The sequence below is a fragment of the Leguminivora glycinivorella genome, chromosome 5 (genome assembly GCF_023078275.1).
Source record: "Leguminivora glycinivorella isolate SPB_JAAS2020 chromosome 5, LegGlyc_1.1, whole genome shotgun sequence".
In the NCBI taxonomy this organism is placed as follows: domain Eukaryota; kingdom Metazoa; phylum Arthropoda; class Insecta; order Lepidoptera; family Tortricidae; genus Leguminivora; species Leguminivora glycinivorella.
In genome coordinates this window covers 4138925-4144967 of record NC_062975.1, presented here as the reverse complement: position 1 = coordinate 4144967, position 6043 = coordinate 4138925, and positions in this window count along the sequence as shown.

Below are 6043 nucleotides of genomic sequence, written 5' to 3'. Positions count from 1 at the left end.
TTGAAAATAGCCAGTTTAAGTGATATGTTAAAGTGTCACTTGTTTAACGGGTTTGGTCAAACACTTGACCGTTTTGTTCGACACTTTGACTCGACATTTGCATCAATACGGCATGTTAATGGCGGTAAAATTTGATGAATGTGTCCGTCATATTTGTTGGTTTAGTGAAAGGTCAGTTGTCTTGTTAAAAACGTTATTTGTTTTATGAATTACTTGTATTTCTAATTCAATATCCTAAACTGGTATTTGTCGTAATTTATAAATGGACGGGTTCATCTGCAGAATGAACCCGGAACGCTGGGTAAAAGTGGTGGCTATTCTTCTGGGACCCAGTCTGTGACAGTGACGGGGGCCCACTGTATACATTCTGGGACAAAGGAAGACCAAGACGAACGAAGATGGTTTAACGATCGTGGATTTTGTAGACGCTGGCGGAAAATTGATAGAGTACGAATTAAATCTCCATCAAATCAGTCTTGATATTGTTCGTATTAACTAGTATGATCTCACAGAGATGACCATTTTGTATAATATATGAGTAGGTACAGTCAGTAAAAGAGGTAAAACAACGCACCAAAATTATCTGACATCATAAATAACTTTTCTAAATATAATATATTAATCTGCACATCAATTCTAGGACGAAATTGAAATCAATTATTTTGTTTAGCGGTTAACAGAATATTAGATACTTCTGAAGAATTATTTGATCCGCTACTTTTAATGCTGACTAGGTATACTATATCCTAAATATACTGGGTCATTATTTCAATGCATGAAACTGTGTTCAGACTTGATGTGCAGAAAAGTATACGTAGTAAATGATATTTTATTAACTTTACGTGTTTATTTTGTTAATACTATTATCGTCCATCACGCTACGTGGTCAGTTCGGATGAGACATCGTCTACTGCTCACTACTGTTAAAAATACATATTTAGCAAAAACGCAATGTTAACTGTATTATACTTATGTGGAAGTAAGTTGGCTATATATAAACCAAAAGCACAAAAAATACAGCAATGATGAATATCAATATTGACATGATTTAATTTGTTCCTAAAACCATCATCACTCTCGTGGTCACTCATATTTAGTAATATTTTTGGCAAAAAAACTGGTCACATCGTAGTATTTACACGTTTTAAATACATTAGCAACACCGAGACTCTGCGTCAAAAGTTTGGTAAATAGTTGGACACCGATGACGGACATCATTTATGATTAATAAAATGATATTGTATCTTGTCAAGTCTGTGTCAAAGATCGTGCGTCACTTTTGTTGACTTAAGTTTAGGTAAGTGTTTAATTATTAAATTATATTAATATGCTTAATTCATGCTTTCTGGGGTTAATTTACACGTCGACCATGTAATTCCGTTATAACTTAAAAACTATTCAGTATAAATCCGTTAAAGCAGACTATCGTCACTTTCGTGGTCGTTACTTTCGTGATCCGTCACTTTCGTGGTCAAAAGTCACTTTCCTGGTCGAACACGAAAGTGACTTTTGACCACGAAAATGATGCATCGGGAGATGAATTTGTTAAATTTAATTATTAAATTAAATTAAAGTTCTTTGTAAGATATATGCTTATAATACTTTGACATGTGTGACACCTTATATGTAGAAATAGTACGAAGTGGTAAATATCAGTATTTTGATGATTAAATTAATAAAATAAGTTTTACAGTTCAATTATGCCAAAATGTCTGAAAAAATTTAAACGGATGCCAATGTCATTCATAGCAGAAGTAAGGTAGTAAGCTAGAGAAAGGTATTAAATAAGAAAAGAAAATGGATTATTATTTAAAAAAAAATACTGTTTAAATACCATAGCTGTGTTCACGAGAAGATACTTACTTCTCGTGAACAAAGCTACGCGAAAAAAAAACTGGAGGGATCGAGCTAAACGTTACGGGGATAGAATAAAGCAAAACAAGCCAAATATACTAAAAGAGTTATTAGAGAAGAAACGCCACCTTAAAGTTAAATATCAGAATATAACCCGTCCCCTTCGCGCGCGTCTGCGGGTAAAAAAGCGACTCTTAAAAATCGCAGAAAATTAAAACACGATTATGTCGATTATTTAAGAAGAAAGGTGCAAATATTAGACACTAGATTGGCAAATTTAAATGACAGATAAGAGAAAAAATACAAAAAACAATTTAAAAGAGCAAAGAAAAGCTTGAAAAAGGAAATAATATGAAGATCAAAACAACATACCCAAGGAAAAACGAAATCGATTAGTAAACTTAGATTAAATAAGACATAGTTAAGTTTTATTTAGAAGACATCGATATCTGTAGTAAGCTTATTAAACAAATACACCGTAACGTTCTGGAACAACGCGATCACAGGAAAACTTTACTCGGAAAAACCTTATTCGAAAATCATCTAAGTGACAATTCAACTGAAAGTCGGGATGTTTGATATGAAAGTGTACAACATGCATACCATACCGATCTTAAAAATAATAGGTATCACATTTAAAACAATATTTGATTCAATTACAGTGATTAAATTCAGACGTTAAGGCGTAGACTAAGTTGGATAACTAAAGTGATGATTTGAATTCGTCACTTTCGTGAGCAAGTCATTTTTATTTTTTTTAATGAACGTGCAATGTTTATGTCAAGTTCATTGCTACCTGACTGATTGCAATCGATGGTTTCTAAATCATGTTATAACTGTAATTTCTATTATATATGTAAAAGGCTTAAAATCTGATTAAGTGTTATTTTTCGTGGTCATCATGGTCACTTTCGTTACCACCAAATATAGTTTTTTGAGTTTTTTTTACATACTTAAATAATTATTTTTGATCTCTAACACCATCAAAACTTTGATTTGTATATCTGACTACATCCATAATAAACAAAAAACTAATCAAAAAGAGCATTTTTGTTTTTGAACATTTTTAGAACCCCTTGAAATAATGACCCACTCATACTTTTCGCTTAGCGCCTTTCTCTAAAAACTGGGAGAAAGGCTCATTTTCCTCAGACCTGGAATAAGATTTTCAAACACAAATTTACATTTTGAACCAATTCTAGTCTTAAATAGGTTCATCTCAGGGCGACTTATTTAAATAAGTCGAACCTTTTAAATTTGTTATTCAAACTCCATTAACCTTAAGGGTCAGGCAGAGCAATAAAAGTGTGCAAATAGCTGACCAATAAATTAGCATAACTTATGTACTAATTTGCATACTATTTATATGCAGTGCATAGCTGAATTTGCTTCACGTATTTGCTTGCAAGGTATATTTAAACGGGTTGATGTCAGTTTTGTTCATCATTGAAACTTTTTTCTTCATTATTATACAAATACATGAGTTTACTCATGCCCACAGACTAGCCGATGCGAAGACCGGGCCTACGGTGGAGCGAGCTCGACCAGAAAATCCCGGTTCACCCTTGATTTATCAGTTCCTACAACTGATGAGGTTTGGTATTCAGGTATTAGAAAAGCGTAGATAGTTGGCACGCCGGTGAAAAACATCAGTCCTGTGTGCGTAGCCGAATGCACAAACGAACGCTCACGAACCGCTCACGATAATATATCTCTTTCGTAGCTATCTATTTCTATCGCTCTTGCGTATTGGCGCGACAGAGCCAGACTACCTTTCGCGGCGTTTCGTTTTCGTTTCGCGTCGTAGAAATGCCATTCGGCTACGGGGCCTGGCCTTACCGATACCGCTGGAGTATCAACGGGTAGAACTGGCTGCCCCCAACCCAAGTAGCGTAAAGTAGCGGAGGGTACGTAGCCAAATACACGAACACTTACGATTCGGATATTGTTGTTAGGCTCGCTACAAACTTAATTTTAACTTCCGCTAAACTTGATTTAAAGGCCACGATTTCCTTTTCCAAGCAGCGAACGTCGACTTGATCCGGCTCGACTTGGTCAGGATGGTATCCGTCGCTAAAAACTCCAGAATCCGGTCTTCATTCTCCTTCAGGATCTTCTTAATATCTTGAAGGGTCTTCTCCCCGGTTTCATCACCTCTCCGGTGAGGTACATATGTGCCGACGATCCCCAGGGACTGGCACAGCACTTGCTTCGCTTGGCAGATGTCTTCGATGGTAAAACTCGACGCACGAGAACATATCTGCATAGCAGCAGCCGCATCCATCTTTCCTTCCCGCAACAGCTTGTTTTTTAGTTACAGAAAGGCGAAGAACTCGTTCACAATAGGTTGACTCGGCTTGGAGAGATCCATCGTGTCAAATCGCCAACGCGGCTCGAGCCGCGCTAAATTCGCAATTTATTTGAATTACTCATCAACGCGTCTACATCGCTGCGCGCATTGCATAAATCTATCGTTAGAATAACATCGTTTTTGTAGTTAGCTATCTTTAACGCTCTTTTGTATTGGCGCGACAGAACCAGACTGCGTTTCGATCAGCATTTAGCGTCAACGATAGGCAAAACGGTGATCGCTTGTGTCGTTTCTTTTTTATCCTTACGTTCTTCTTGACAACTATTGCCTGTTTACCTATATTTCAAACTTGAATTTTGAATTTACCGATACATGTATTGTGTATGTTTTTCGTAAGGTACAAATATCTATGTAGCTACTTTGTTGTCAGGCAAAATTAAACTCATGTCTTTAGAGATACAAGCTTAACGCAACCAGCACTCTATTTTTCGCAGCACAATAAAATACCTACATAAAAACCTTCCTTTTAGTAGCAAGGTAACATATTGCACTTTAGCACAATGTAAGCTTCGTACACGATCAAGAATTCACTGAAACGAACGCAAAGAGTCCATTAGCGCTTTTAAACGTTCACGTATCGGTTTTATTTCACAGATGGAGCAATGTACATTAAACACAGCAAATAGCTCGTAAATACGTTTCAATGACCAGATAGCGTAGTAAAGATACCTAAACCAGCTAGTGCTTAGGTCATAGACTACCGTCCATAGATTCGTTTCTGCTCTTTATCATTTCCACAAGTTTTTAGTTATACAGTCTTACAACGGATATTTGAGAAACCACAGACACTGTAGATTTATACTGAGCAACTTTTACAATGAGACCTACCTTTATAATTATGTCATAATAAATAAGCTGTGTCATACAAATTGTCGAGATCACACTATCAAAACCTATGAAGCAGCATTTTTTCTCTTTTTTCAATTTCAGGATTGGTCTCATAGTAAAAAATTACTCAGTATGACTATACCGTATGAAATACATGTTTTCAGTGGCTGTGTAACAATCTGTATAAACAAAAGCTCAAGGTGTAACCATCAGTCGCTCGAATATTATTATTTCATTAATTCGCGTCGAAGGATTTTGACTGAAGAAACGAGACAAAGGTTCAATTTTTGAGACTGACACGTCCAATTCACAAGTTCTGGGTCTTATATTTAACCCTTAAATGCATGATCTTGACAAAGATTCATTCAAATTTGAATTTTGACAAGCTGTAGAGTCAAAAATGCATGATGCATATATACAACACTATGCATTTATGGATTCACATGCCTATATCGAAGCTCAAATCATGCAATCAAACCACAGGTCACGTCAATATCTAAATCAAGAGCCCACTCTCATAGTTTAAAACATCCGATTTATATATTGTTTCTACACAGGAGGAAGTCGCTAGCCCTTTGGTCACCAGTTACCTCAACCAGACCCTTCGCGATTTCTGTGAACAACTTGTTCGCACTGGGACTCCATGTACCTAGAGTTTCTACGCCAAAAGGTACAAAGAGGTATTCTTTGCCAAGACTTTGTATTTATTACGTTTCAAAATTTCGACACTTTCTGCCGCTGCGTCCGATACTCAATCTAGTTAGTAAGTGATCTGTAAGTATTTCAACTACAACCTTATCAGTCGGGTACGAAACAATATAGTTGCGTTTCGAAATAGGGTAGAGGCAAGAATGTAGTCGGATTGCAGTGTGATCGGTGACGTGGGTATTTAGGAAACTGAGCTCAGAGAGGAATTCTAACAATTGCTCATTTGATTATTTTGTATCGAGCAGAAACGTCTACTTAGAAGGCTTAAATATTAAGCTTAGA